The 14,302-nt window shown below is 57.4% G+C and overlaps 1 protein-coding gene across 4 annotated transcripts in view; it reads left to right on the forward strand.

Moving 5' to 3' along the window:
• The first annotated feature begins 4,532 nt into the window (after positions 1-4,532).
• The window catches only part of RARA (retinoic acid receptor alpha), a 43,379-nt gene continuing 33,609 nt past the window's right edge, over positions 4,533-14,302 (forward strand). The window contains exon 1 of one of the 4 annotated variants that reach the window (XM_061391721.1): positions 4,533-4,641. The gene's annotated coding sequence lies outside the window, so the exon portion shown is untranslated. Of the gene's footprint in view, positions 4,642-13,476; positions 13,568-14,302 lie in introns of those variants that run through there. The other 3 variants (XM_061391724.1, XM_061391720.1, XM_061391722.1) reach the window with 3 other exon arrangements.

Genomic DNA, 14,302 nt, shown 5'->3' on the forward strand with positions numbered 1-14,302 from the left:
ATGTGATCTGGGCTGCGGCAGGTGGTACAGGATAGAAGGAGGGCACACAGAGAGAGCCCTCTGAAATGAACACTACCTGCTGGTGTGTGTAGCAGAGCGTGGTCTGTAGACAGGAGTCTGAATGTCTCACACTCTCCTTCACTAGAGCATTTGTTCCCTCTGCGGTCAGTTTGCGGGGGGAGAACATAGGTCTATACCTCGCAGCTTGGAAAGTGTCCGGGGCTATAAGGGTTAATGAGCATAATTGCAGAGATTGTCCGAAGGCTGATGGAAAGCAGAGACTGAATGGGATTGAGAACAGATGCGAGGCTTGATTTAAATTACGCTTTATTGGATGCTGCAGCCTTAAGAGACGTGACTGCTTTACAGTCTGTTTCCACACTGTGGGCAGCTGCTGTCTGTTCTGTGTCCACAGTAGGATCCTGCCCAAAGAGGAGCGACCTGCCCACCTCGCTGTGTTTGAGGCTTGGCGCCTTCCTCTTAACTGTAGGGCTGGAGTCAGGAACACGGCTTGACTCGCATTGGGGCTGCTGTGTATCCTCTATGGCACTGAGCCAAGGTCGCATTTGCAGATTCAAAGAGGCCAAATTTCTTCCCCCATCTACCTCCTCTCTCTCCCTTTCCCCTGGAATTAGGAAATCGGGTTTTCTGTGTACTGGTTAGTTTTCCTTCCCTTCGGTTCTCCCCCCACTGTCAATTTCTAGGTCATTGCTGCTCTTAAGGCTTCAGCAATTGGAACAGGGTTGGTTCCGTCAACGATGCGTGAAGCTGACTTCGAGTCCCTGCTTGGCTTCCGCTGCCCTTATGGGAGCACAGGCTGATGTATGTTTGACAGCGGAGTCTTAAATGTAATTCAGACAGCCGGGGAGCAGACTGAGAGCAGGAAGAAAGTCCTTTTCTCGCTGAAGCTGAGAGCTCTGGGAAGGCGGTGGGATTTTTAGGAGGCTGGGCTGGGCTTGTGGTTACTGGTTTCTGCCAGGAGCATAGGCCGCTTCACATGGAGTAGTGGCAGAGATGCTGACCTACATTCTTCCTCTCAAAGGTGGTGGGGTGTGTGTGTCTGTCTCCTGGTTTATTTATTTCTTCACAGAGGCAGAGGAAGCTGCCATAGAGTGTCAGTGGGTATTGCCATGGAACACACTCAGACACAATAAAACTGGTTTGAGTTTCAACCCCGGAGCTGCAACTGACAATTCTGGCTCAGTGAAGACCTGCCTGTGTCTGGATGACTGGCAAGAGGGTGTGAGGTCCAAGCTGCCCAGAGATCCAAAGTTGGCAGAGCTCTCTCCTTCTTCCCCCTCACTGTGCCCTTTTAAGATACACCAATAAAAACTGAGAAGTAGGAAGGAGATACGACTTGGGGCTTTTTAAAAATATCTGTGGAGAGGTTACCTTGACTACTGAGAGAGAGGCCAAAACAGAGCCAAGGTGGAGAGCTTTTTTAACATTTGTATCTGTCCCCAGCACCTAGTTCAGTGCCTGAGACCTGCGGGGGCCAGGGGCGTATTCCATTAACAGTTGTTGAGTGAACAGATCCATGATGGAGTAAGACGCCGCCTCCCCTTCATCTTGAGGACAGTTCTGATCTGGAGGCAGCCCGGGCTGGTGCTTCTGCACGGAGGTGGAGCAGGGAGAGGGGGCGCTCCATCCTGCGGCATGTGTCATGAGGCTTCTCAGCCTCACAGATGCGTCCCAATGGCTCCCTCTGATGTGATATTTTGCTTGAGGCAACTTCCATGTTGCTCCCAGGAGCCCCTGGCTTTGAGGGAAAGAGTCCCACCCACTGGCTGGGAGGAGGGGGTGTCTGTCTGGATGTTACCTAGTGTCCCCAGAGATGGGCCAGAAGCTGCGTGGCCTCTAGTTGGCAAGGGGTTAGGGAGGAGCCCACCTTTGGAGTCCTGCTGTTTTAACTTTTGAGGAAAAGGTGTGATCTCAGGTTCCTCCTGAAAAGATCAGGTGCCCTTGGAGACCTTTTAAGTTACGCACAGCAGTAGGTCTCCGCCTTCTCAGAAGGGGTGGGTCTGCAGGGGGAGAAGCTGTGCCCTTTGGCCTCCCCTTGGTTTTCAACCCCGGCCCCAGGGTGCTGGCAGTAGAAGCTAATTGGGTGCGAGGGGCATGGGTAAAGGCTGTCTGAAGCCTGGCAAAAGGAGGGAGCCAGCTCCTTTTTTAAAAAGCTCTAATTGAGTTCTGAATCAGCCTCGCTGCCTTTGATCCCGCCTCTGTTTCCCACACTGCCTGAAAGAGCTTCATCAGCACTTTACAACAAGGGTGCGCCCGCTCCCCACACCCGCCCCCCCTCTCCTGACGCTCTCTGCCGCCGCCATCCACTGCTTGTCTCCTTCAGTTAAGATAATGAAGATGCTGAGAGATAAAATGTGTATTTAATAAGGGTGGGGGTAGGGAGGCGGAAAGGGGCAGCCAGGGCCTTCCCTAGTTTGGGGCCCAGCCAAGACTGGGCTGAAAGCAGAGCTAGAGTAAGACTTGGCCCCAGGGTGTGGGGGTTTCTGGGCCTAGATCCAGTTGACTTCACTGCCTGCTGTTTGCCCTAAATTCCCCCACCTCCACCCTCACCCCCACACTCCTTTCTTTCCTCTCTGCTCTCTCCCAGTGGGAAAAGTGAGTCTTGCTTCGACCTTATTTTCAGCTGGTAGCTTGGCCTACAGTAGGTGCCCCCTACCCCAGAGTCAGCAGTGAGGTCGGGCTAGGGCAGCCCCTCCAGCCTGGGCCTGTAGAAGCTGTGGGTTCACAGTGGGGGGTGAAAAAGAGCTGGAGTTAATGAAGACCAGCTGTAGTCTGGGTTCTGCCCACACTTAGCTGCGGGCCAGCCTTTGGTGGTGGTGAGAAGGATGAGGGTACATGACCTCCATCCCTGGGCACAAGGATATCCTGTGGCAGCTGAGGCTGGCTCTGCTCTCTGAGCGTGGCTTTATCCTTAGGTTGTAAGAGAGTCGTCTGTTTCCCTCTTCTGCTCCTTCCCCTCCCCAATGACACTCAGCCCTTATTGAGCTTTATAACTGTAGTGGTGGCCCAGCTGAGATCTGAAGATCTCCAAGCTCCTCTGTAAACACTCATTAACTGCCTGGGAAGAACCCAGAGCCCTGGTTAACAGCTGGGAGAGAACTGAGGCACATCAGGGTGAAAGGCTTGACCTGAGCTCACCCCACCGGCTCCACCCTGGGGTCCTCCCAACCTGCCATCCAGCTCCTCTCCCCAGTTCCTGCCAGACTGACACAGGGGCGGAAGCAGTGCTGCCACCCTGTCCCCCTTCTAGGAAGAGGCCGTGCCCTCTCCCTTCCATGACTCTGTCCCTGACTTCCCCTGGCCCTTCACCCTGTGACGTTTCCCCTGCTTTGCTGCTGGAGGTGTGTGCAACTCCCCTTGCAAAACGTTTACCAGGCCCTCTGCAGCCTTCCCTCCACATTCCCTGGCCCACCTTGGCCCCCAACTCTGAGTTCTCCCTTTGAGAAATTGGGCTATCCTAAACTGGGTCTGTAACCTTGAAGTTGCGGGCTTCCCTGGTGGCTCAGCGGTAAAGAATCCACCTGCCAAAATATAGGATTTGATCCCTGGGTCAGGAAGATTCCCTGGAGAAGGAAATGGCAACCCACTCCAGTGCTCTTGCTTGGAGAAGCCCAGGGAGAGAGGAGCCTGGTGGGCTACAGTCCATGGGGTCACAAAGAGTCGGACATGACTGAGCGACTAGACAACAAAAACCTTGAAGTTGATCTAATGCTGAGGCCCTCCGGCCCCCTATTTATCCTAAATAGTACCTGGGAAAATACTCTCCTTTAACATATTCATTCTGGTAAAGCTTCAGGATCCAGTTGAGGGCCGGGTAGGGAGCCCGAGTCGACCCCTAGGTTCTGCATCCCCTTCCTTCACTGACAGTTGCCATTTCTGCCAAAGGATGTAACCCAAAGACTCCCAGCCCCACCGGCTTACCCTCTCACTTGGCTACGTGTATCTGCAGAGCCCAACACACTTCCAGACACACAGGCCTCAGTCTAAGGATATAAAAATGCCAATTTCCAATTGCTACCTAAGTCATACTGCCCTTTCCACTTGCTAGAAATCAGTGCCTTCTTTCCCCTTGGCATGACCTCCTTCTCCTAGGCATTTAGGAATAATTTAGGGGAGACTGTGCTCTGTCTAGGAGGGGGAGGGTAGAAGTGAGCTCCTGTCCAAAGTGAACAACTCCCTTCCCCAGACCCCAGGCTAGTTGGGAATGGTGAGAAAAGCCATCTTAACCCCACCTTCAGTCCCAAAGCTCAAATCCATCCGTTCAGGCCAGGCAGAAGCAATGTTTTCTTTAATTCTGTCCCATAATATCCTCAACTAAAATCTCCCATGTGCTGTGTATTTGACACCGGGGACTGTGGCTGTCCCCAGCCCATGACTCAGACCTCTTTCACCAGTGAGTTCTTTCTGCCCCATCGGTTCAGCTCTGCACCCGCTGACCCAGTCACGGCTGGTGGAAGAGGGCGGGGAGAGATTGGAGAATGGGCTTTAGGACCCAACGGGAACCTGTGCCTTTTGCAGCAGCCTAACCCAGAAGCAGGGGGGAATCCTGAATCGAGCTGAGAGGGCTTCCCCGGTTCTCCTGGGAACCCCATCGCCCCCCGCCGGCACGCACCTGAGCAGGTAGGACCTCGAACACCCCTTCCCAATTCTGCCTCGGCCGCCTTCCGCCTGGCCTCTCCGCTTCTCATCCGGCCGTTTCCCTCTCGGCAGTTCAGGCTTTCCCCGTCTCTCCTCCCCCACGGCTCGCTGTAGTCCAGGGAGGTGGGGGCCTGGGAACACAGGGGTGCCTGGGAGCTCGGAGCCCCTGCGCCCTCCGGCGCCCTTGCTGCACGCCCCTCAGGCATTCCCGTTCTCCAGCTAAGAATGGAAAGTGGGGGTAAGGTCTGCCCGGGCGCCAGACCCCGCTCCCTTCTTTGCAGTGTTTCCTAATCCCCCTTCCCCCACCTCACCTCGAGGGGAGAACTGGCACGCTAAGGTGACCGGGAGCCGGACCGGGAGACCGCTGGGGAAGCCAAGACTCCCTGGGGATTTCTCTCTTGCTTCCTCCCTGCCTACCCTCCCCGCCCCTCCAGCCCTAAGAGCCCAGGACTTTGCCCCCGAATCCCTACTCTCCTTGTAGACCCAGTGCCCGCTTCCAGGCTCATGGCACGTTGGAGTGGCCAAAGGCTGTGCGGGAGGGTAGTGGAGATTGTGAGCTTTTTAGGGGTTTGGGGGTGACCTTTCCCTGGGGTGGGGGGACGTTCTTTCAGGTTAGAGCCCTTCCCATCCTTGCCAACACCTCAACACCTATGGAAAAGCGCCCCCCCCCACACACACACCCACTGTGTGTGTGTGTGTGTGTGTGTGTGTGTGTGTGTGTAGACCATATGGTTGTAAGATCTATAAGCTTGGGATAGAGGTGGCTATATGCATGGAAGGGGAGAGATCCCAGAGTGTGGCCCAGGCCAGAATAGAATCAGCCCAGATGGCTGGGGAAGGGGGTGTGGACCAAATCAGGGAGGCTACCCAGCCATGCCAGCTCCCTGGGCTCCTTGGTTTTCAGAGCTCGAGCTCCTGGTGTTGCCCTGAGGCTTCTGCCCTCCTGCAGGCTCTCTGGGAGAGAGGTGGATGATACCTAGTATTTAGGGTGACTTGTTTGTCCCTCTTCTGGGGGGCTGACAGACCTTGTTCTCTGAAGATCTAGGGCATCTCATTCTGGTTTGGTGGGTTGGCAGGAGGGGTGTATGACTTGTCTGAGTAACCGTGTGTATAAGTGTGTGTATAGCCTCTGGGTGTAGCAGACTGGGCTGGGAAGCCATGGAAGAGACAGGTCACACTTTGAGGGAACCCCTCTAGCTCTCTGTGTGGGGGGTGGGTGGCGCACCTCTATCTGGTCACTCTATCTAGGTGTAGGGTATGTTCTGTATTCCTCCATGATCCCCCAGATCCCCTACGGGGTGGTTTTGGAGGAAAATGTGGATAATGGAGTGACTTCAGACTCAGTTCTGCTCTTGACCCAGGAAGGAAAGTAAATTCTGCTTGTGAGCAGTGGACTGAGAATCAGGCCTGAATTTGAGACTCGGCTCGCTCATTTGACTACGTGCATTTATACAGGTCTCTAAGCCTCTAGTTTCTTAATTTATAAAAATGGCTATTAGTAACAAGCCCGGCTTGCCTGATAGGGATGCAGCCATAAAGACCTCATTAGAAGATGTATCCTACAGCCCACTGCAAATGGTAGTGGGTGGGGGTGTGGCAGGGTGGGAGGGCGGGGATAGAGTTCCAGGATGGGATTCTTTTTCTAATCTAGGTCATCTCTCTGCCTTCAGTTTCCTTCCCCCATCCTTGCCCATCTCTGGGATGGAGGAACCAGGTTGTTGCCCTAGGGGCTGCAGAGTTCCCCTAATGCGGGTCATAGCTGGCTACCAGCTCTCTGGTCCTCTGGGGCTCCACACCTTCTCCCCTGAGCCCCGTCTCCACCTTCCTCCTGCCGTTCCTGCTCAGCGTCCTTGTCCCTGTCTCTCCCCTGCCCAGTGGCCTCCTTGTCCGGCTCACTGGGCAGGAGCCCTAATCGGATTCGACAGCTGAGATATGTGTGGCGGCCGAGAGCAGGCGGGAGGGAAGCCAGTGGGAGGATGGTATGAGGGCTGCCCCTGGCACTGCCCAGGCCTCCCAGGCACCACCTTGGGCCTGCTGACTCCTGACTTGGCTGGGCCCCAGGGGAGGGGTGCCAGGGGAAGCTCAGGAACAAACAGGCTGGGGTCTGGAGATAAGGGGAGGGGGGGAACACACGTAGGCCCCTAGGACCTCCCTGATATTTCATGCCCTTAATAAGCACTTCAGACTCTGACAGGCTTTGATGGGAGGAGAGGAGAGCAGGTGAGAGCCTGGCTGGCCTGCCCTGCTTCCTGCATCCCTGGGGCTCTGCCTTCTTCTCCCTTCTTGTTCAGAAATGTGTTCACTTTCCCCCTGCAGCCCCTCTGGCCAGTTTCTCCTGGAGGGTCACCTCTGGGAGCTGCTGGGGGCACTTGCGTCTGCCTTTCTCCAGGCTGTTTCCTCCCCTCCGAGGTATTTCTCTCACTCCCTCCCTGGGCCGGGAGCCAAGACTCCTGGGTTTCCCGCCTGCCTCCTGGTGCAGAGCTGCCCTGCAGGCCTCCAGAGAGTCGCTAAGCTGGTTTCCTTCCTCCTGCGCAGGGAGGGCCTTCTTCCAGGGCTTGGAGGTTCAGGAGTCCCAGGTGGGATAGGGGTGGAGGCTCTGTAGCCCCTGGCACCCAGCGTCCGGCTCCTCCCTCCCAGCCTCTGACTCAGCTTGGGGGCAGCATATGCCCAGCCTGGCAGGCATGACCTGTTCTTGCCTCTAGGCTTCCATCTTTATGTGTGGGAGCCAAGACCTCTCCTCTAAAGCTTCTTACCCCATGGCATCTGGGGGTGGCTACCGAAACCCCTCTGTCTGCACCCACACATTTAGGGGAATGGGGGATTGGCATAATTGAGGCTGGGGCACTATTTTGTCTTCCTTCCAGCTGGGCCAGGATGAAGAGAACCAGCCCAGACTTCCCCACACCGATTCCCTCTGCCCTCAAAAGACCAGTCCGTGGAGCCAGGCCCTGCCCTCTCGGTGCCCACAGTGTGGTTGGCACTGATTTGTCAGAAATTGGGAAGGTTTCCCTCCAGACCGCTGGCCTCCTCTCCCCCTCCCGTGGGGTGAGGACAGCTCTCAGATTGTAGGCACTTATGGGCAGGCCTCCCCCTAGGGAAGGGGTGTGGGGTGCCCCCGAGATGGCCAAGTTGGCACACATCCCAGGCTGGAGGGCTGGACCTGATTTGGGGCTGGGAGTTTGTGGGGGAGAGCAGGACATGGGCCTCCCTGCCCCCCTCATTTCCTGCTCTTTGGGCAGCTGTGGGCGAGAAAGGCTGCAGGGACTATTTTTAGTTGGTCTGTCCCCTGGCAGGAGGGACGTGCAGAAAAGCACGGGGCAGGCAGAGGGGCTTGGCCAAGGTGAGGGCAAGCCGGCGGGCGGAGGAGTGAGGAAGGGCCAGGGGGGCAGTAGACAGAGTAAGGAGGAGGTGTGGAGGTGTGGCGGGCAGGGGAAGGGCCTTGAGAAGAGGGCCTGACCAGAGGATGGGCTGGACTGGGCGGGGAGTCCTGGGGACCCCCAGGGCTCTCTCTATCCCAAGAGAACCAGAAGGGGCTTTGGAGGCACCTGGCCCATCCGTTTGCCCTACAGAGCGGGAAAGAGGGGATGTGATTTGCCCGTGGACATACAGCCCGTCACTGGGGGCTTTGGAACCCCAATCCAGGCCCCTTGCGCCCTTTGTTTTTCTCGTCACAGCCCCTCCCCCAACTGGGCTGTGCTACCTTGTCTGTCTGTCTGTCCGTCCGGCAGCAAGTAGGGCCTGGCCAGGCTCCTGGTCTCTTTCCCTCTCTGCTTGTTTATGCAGGGTCTTTGGTAAACCCCAGCTTGGTTTGTTTATAAGTCTCCACCGTGTGTGGAGAGAGTCTGTGTCCAGGCTGGAAGGAGGTCAGGGTTGGGGTTTGTTTAGGTGGCCTGTGGCCACTGGTGTGAATCGAGGTGCTGGGCTGGTTCCAACAGTCTCACAGGCTGGCTCGCCGGGAGCTTGGAGACACCTTCGAAAAGGGGCATCCGGCCTAACCCCATTTTAGGGACCCAGCGAGGGTGGGGGATTGTGCCCACAGTCCCAGGAGGAGTTGGGGACCGACCAAGGACTAGGATACAGAGCCCTTTGTGAGCCCCCGTCCTGCCACGCCTAGGCCACAGGGGTTGTTTGCCAATCCACCCAACAAAGGAAGGGGGTGGGAGCAGGGAGATTGCTACTGGCTTCTGATCACAGTCAGAAGTGAGCCCTCTGAGGCCCAGAGGTGGGGGAGAAAGTTCAGCAGAGATACGTGGTCCCTGAGTTGAGCCTCATCCCAGGGGCCAGCATGTTGCAAAGCTGCAGGGGGCGCCATTCTGTAGACCAGAGGGTGAAGGGCACCCTCTGGGGTTGTTCAGAGCCCTGCTTGGGGAGCTAAAGGTGCTTCTGTCCATCACCTTCTTTCTTCCAATCAGCTTCAGATCCAGCTGGAAGGAGGTGTCCCAGACAGGCTTTAATCCAACACACACTCCCCACCTTGCCTCCTGCCACTCAGCCCGCCTCCTCCCCACCAAGCAGGTCTCAGTGGGCCACCAACTGTGGTGCAGGGGCCCCTCCCCCTCTCTCCACTCAGTTTCTATGTCTCTGGGGGGCTGATTTATCATCCCCCCTCATCAGGCCGGCTGCAGTGTATGAGAAATCAATAGTGCAAATGGATTGAGGTTGTTCAGCCTGTGGGCTCCCCTTGGGCCCCATCAACTCTCCCAAGACTTGGGGAGTTACTCAGTCCGTTTCTGGCTCAACATACACAGAGATCCACACACCTAGTGCCTGTAGCCTGGGCACAGGAATGATTCTGTCTGTCTGTCTCTGTCTTCTCTCTTGTTCTGTCTCTCTCATATCCTGGGCTGGTCTTTGCATGACAAATACCCTTGAACATTTATTTTCTAGCTTGGGTGGAGTGGGGGTGGAGGGGCTTAAAGGGCAGTAGGCTGCTAGCCAGAGGTGGGAGGGGAGCAGGTGGGTGAGGGAGGCTGTATCCAGCGGGAAGGATGAGCTGGGGAAGGGATTGGGTGACAGCCCACCCCATAGCCTCTGGTAACTCAATCCCTGCACCCCGATTCCCCTCCCGCTGAACAACTTCAGCAGCTGCTGGCAGAAGCAGGGCTGGCAGAAATGTGTATGAGTGCATATGTGTATGGCGGGGGGAAGAGGGGCTGTGGGGGCAGGAGGTGCTGCCAAGACACGTTAAAGGAGACTCACAGCCTGGGTACAACTTGGGTGGCAGGAGGAGGTGGGGCCGGGGAAAGAGTGGGTGGTGAGTGATGGGCAAGGGGCAGGCTTCATTCAGGGGAGGGGCAGGGCAGCCCAGGGGTCTCAGAAAACTTGTCTGCATGGAAGCAGGGCCTGTCATGGTGGATGTGGGCAGTAGTAAGGGTTCAGGGGTGGGTAGCGCCACGGCTTGCCCCAGGATGCCTGTTCTTCATCAGGGATGCAGATAACCATGGAGGACATGGCCTGCCCCTGTCCCCAATCCCTGGGCTGTGTCTGCTGGGTATCACAGTCTCGGTGACTAAGTCACTTCTGTCCTGGGGCTGGCAAGGTGCCAGGCTCAGCTCTTCTCGGTAGGTGAGTCACTGCCCTGGCATCTCCCCCGGATGCAGCTGAGTCACTGGCCGTGCCTGCTGGGCAGGTGGGCACTGAGCTTGGGGGTGAGGTTGGGGGGCTATGTATGTAGCCCCCAGCATCTTCTCTGATCTCTCTCTAGCATGTCCTGTCCCCACCCACAAATCTGCAGAGCCAGGCAAGGCTGGTGTTTCTGCCCTGTGCTCTGTTGGGGGATGAAGGAAGAGGGAGCAGGGTGCTGCATGGAAATATATTCAGGATAAATGGGGGGTTGAGGAGGGGTTGTGAGTTTAAATCTCAGCTCTTAGCTCTGCCACTGACAAGCTCGATGACCTTGAGCAGGGCCATTCCCTTTCTGAGCCTCAGTTTCCTCATCTGTACAATGTAAGCAGGAGCCTTGCCCTGGATGACTCTCCAGGACTGTGAAAGTGAGATGGGTGGGGCCATGAGGGGGGTTGAGGGGGATAAGCTGAGCAGCTAGTGAGGGGGAGAGGAGTCTGGTGGGGTCGGTTCAGGTTCCAGCAGACATCTCCACCCCACCTGCATCCAGGTGGTCTTGCGGGGGCAGTATTTCCCATCCTCTGTTCAGATTACTAGTGATGCTATTCTTCAAGAGTTCCCCACAGGCAGAGAAAGGGAGGCCTTGTTTTGCTGGAAGTGTAGGCTCTCTCAGGGTGTTTCACAGCTATTTTGTATCTCCTTTGTCTGACTGAGGCTGTCACTGGCCCCACACCTATCTGGATTTTCTCAGATTTCCTCCAGTTGGGAGAGGGATGCCTGTCTTGGGAAATCAGCTGCTCAGGCTCCTCCCGCAGCCCATCTCCTCTGCCTGCCAGAGGGGAAGGCTAGGCCCCAAGAAGGGGCGTCTTTTTTAGAGTGAGGAGTCCCTGGGACTGTGTCCCTCCTTTGGCCCCAGAGCACTTCTCCTTCTTGCGTGGGAGTCCCTGGAGGGTGGGGGTGGGGACCCTGGAGTGGGTCCTGCAGAGCTGGAGTTCAACTCAGCAGTGAGGCAGTGCCCTAAAGTGTGCGGCTGTGTGCTTGTACACATGGATGTCAATTTTCTGTGCGTGAGTGTCTGCCCTCTGTGGGGAGCAGGTTTGTGGGTGCATGAATTTCTACCCTCATCTGCATGTGGGTCTCCTGCTCTGTCTTTTCAGGAGTGTGCCTCCCCTCTGCTTCATGACCTTGTGGGTACACAAATGCCTGTCTTGTATGTGCAAATTCTGTGTGTATACATATGTGTGCATATGTGTGTGTGCTAATGTGCACATGCTTGTGCATATTTGGATGTCCTGAGTGTGCATTTGCACACCTGCATCCCCATGTGCGCGAGTGAACCTCACCCCATGTGCTGGCAGGTGTACGTGAAGGCCCCCCTTCGTGGGAGGCAGTATGCCTGTGCGCAAAGTGCACGATACATTTTAGTGTCCTTGATCTTTCCCCTCTGGCCTCCGCGGGAAGGAAACCTGGCAGAATCTAGACTAGTGGAATCTAGGAGGAGACTGTGCGAGCTGGGGGGCTGTTGGCACTGAGTCCCCTCCCTGAGCGGCGCCCCCTGCTGCTGGCTGGACTCTAGCTAGAAGGCCTTTTTTTGAGGGGGGGAGTTGGGGGACAAGGGGTTAAGCGTCGGCGTGCACATCTGGGAGCCATTGGCGCATTCCTGCCCGCTGAGCGCATGTTTGCGGATGGATCTGGCCGGGACAGGGCGGGAGGGGCTGGTTCGCACCGGCGGACGGAAATCCAGACGGGAGCGGGAGACAGCCCGGCCCAGCGGGCGGGTAGGGGCCTGGGGAAGCGTCACCCGGACGCTGTCTCCCCGCGCCGCCGGACCTCAGGCCACAGTGTCCTTCCGACCCTGCTTGTCCTACCTCAAACAGGCTGGGGGCCCAAAGCTGGAGAGAGACAATGAGATCCCTCAGTCCTAGACCCAGCTGTGCTACCTGTGCCGGGCGATCGGGGATTAAACCTAGTGTCCACTCGTCGCAGACTGGGGTTCCTCGTCTAAAAAGCGGGGACCGTCGGGCCGGTGGGTTTGAGAGCTCTGCCAGCCGGGTCATGCTGTCTCCTCACAGGAGGCCTGGGAGTAGGCACTTCCCCTTACAGTGGGAAGTCCTGTGGGGGCACTTGTGGCCACTTCTCTGACCGAGGACCTGGAGGGAGGTGTTCACTTACTGATTCCTCTTTCTGTCCGCCCCCCGCCCCTCCCTCCCGCCATAGACGGCTAGAGTGGGCAGATGGTCCTCTCAAACGGAGCAGCAGGCTAGGAGGGGGCTTGTGGCCGTGTCGGGGACTGGGGTCTCTGCAGAGGGAGAGTGACTCAGATTCTGCCCCAATAATGCGAGTTTTCCTGTCTCCTCCAGCCTGGATCAGGAGAGAGAAGCTTGAGTCTGAGAATGTAGGGGTGCTCCTGGGCGCCCCCAGCTCGAGTCTTGGAATACCCCTGAGAATCGCTGTTCTTTTGGGGGAAGGGTTCTGGGGGTTGCTGAAAGGTTGGGTTGGGCCAGAGTTCCTCCGACCCACCCAAGTTGGAAAGGTGTTTAGGGAAGAGGAGGGGGCCGTGCTTGGAGGTGGTCTACATGCCTTTGCACTCCTTTTTTGCCAGTGAGAAAATTGAGATTTAGAGAAAGGAAGCGACTCGCTCAAGATCACACAGCTCTCATTTTCAGGGGGCTCCAGGAGAAAGATTATAATGAAAGGGGTCAGAGCCTTGACCGCTAGGGCCAGAATCTCTGCATGTGTTTCCAAATTACGTCGTCGCCTGTCTAACCCAGGTTTAGGTGTGAAGGGTGTGTGCTCGTGATCCTCGCTCCTGAGTGTGGGTGTGTGTGGTTGGGGGGAAAGGAGTGTGATACCGCACACGGCAGTCCTTTCTCCACTGAATCCTCATTCCATTCTTTGCGCAGAACTCCAGTTCTGGCTCTCAATCTCTTCTTTTGGGGCAGAGGGAGGGATTCTCCCAGATTCCCACGGTCGAGCTTTCTGCTAGGCGCGGCTCCTTTAAGACTCGCCCGTTCCCTGGGTCTATTGGGGGGGGGCGTGATCCTGTGTGCCCGCCCCTGGCTCGTGATTGGTCGGTGGGCGGGCGGGGGCGGGCCCGAGGGTGAGGGCCTCCCCGCTGCTCGGTACCCTCCGCCCCCCCAGTCTGGGGCTCCGGGTAAAGTTTCAGCCTCCGCACGTGACTCGCCATGGCCGCTGCTTTAGCCCCGCGCCCCTGAGCCACGGCCCCCCAAACCGCTCCTCTCCCTGGACCCCGCAACCCCTGACGCCGAGCGGCTCCAAGGCTCAGGGTCAGGGCATACGCTGTGCCCGCGGGTGACCCGGACGGATTGCTTCCCCCTACTGCGAGGTAACCTCTCCCCTGGGGATTTTGGAGAGCCTCCGCCTCGCGCAGACATCGGGGCCCCTTGGCCTGTTCCTGATAGCACCCGCGGGCGGGGACCCGGTGCCGGGCGAGTTCCGACGGGAACCTGGGGTTTCCTGGGCTTCCCAACCCGCCGCCGTGCTCAGGGTGGGAGAGCCCCGTCTGTGCGTCTGTCTGCTCCGGTGTCTTCGCGCGCAGCCGGGAGATGTCTGGGGCCGTCTGCCGCGCGTGTCTCCGGCGGCCGAGCTGTGGCAGAACCCACGCTGGGAACTCCTGCCCTCTCTCGCTTTTCTTTTCACAAACAAGTAAAACAAAAAGACTTTGAAACCTGTTTGGGGAGAGATCGGATGCCCAACGGGACTAGCCCCCTCCTTTTTCTCCTGTTATCTGAGCCGCCCTGTGGTTTGGGGAAAATCAGCCCTGGGGCCCACCCCCACCAGAGGCAGCCGGTTGGGGGGCGGGGCCCATTCAGCTGGTGTCCCCCGTGGAGTGCGGGGAGCCGTCAGAACTGGGGACAGGAGCCAGTGCAGCCAGGGGAGGGATGTCTCTGAATCTGGTGGCACTGTGGGGTTGTGGAAGCATTTGGGGGCGTAGGGAGGAAGGCACAGATTGGTCGTCTTTGCTCTGCTGAGGGTGTCTGGGACCTGGTGCCACCCAGAAAGCGAGGAAGCTGCGAGCCAGATGTGTATGTGGGAGAGGGGGGGCGCTGGAAAGTCTGCT

This window comes from Bos javanicus, chromosome 19, assembly GCF_032452875.1.
Source record: "Bos javanicus breed banteng chromosome 19, ARS-OSU_banteng_1.0, whole genome shotgun sequence".
NCBI lineage: Eukaryota > Metazoa > Chordata > Mammalia > Artiodactyla > Bovidae > Bos > Bos javanicus.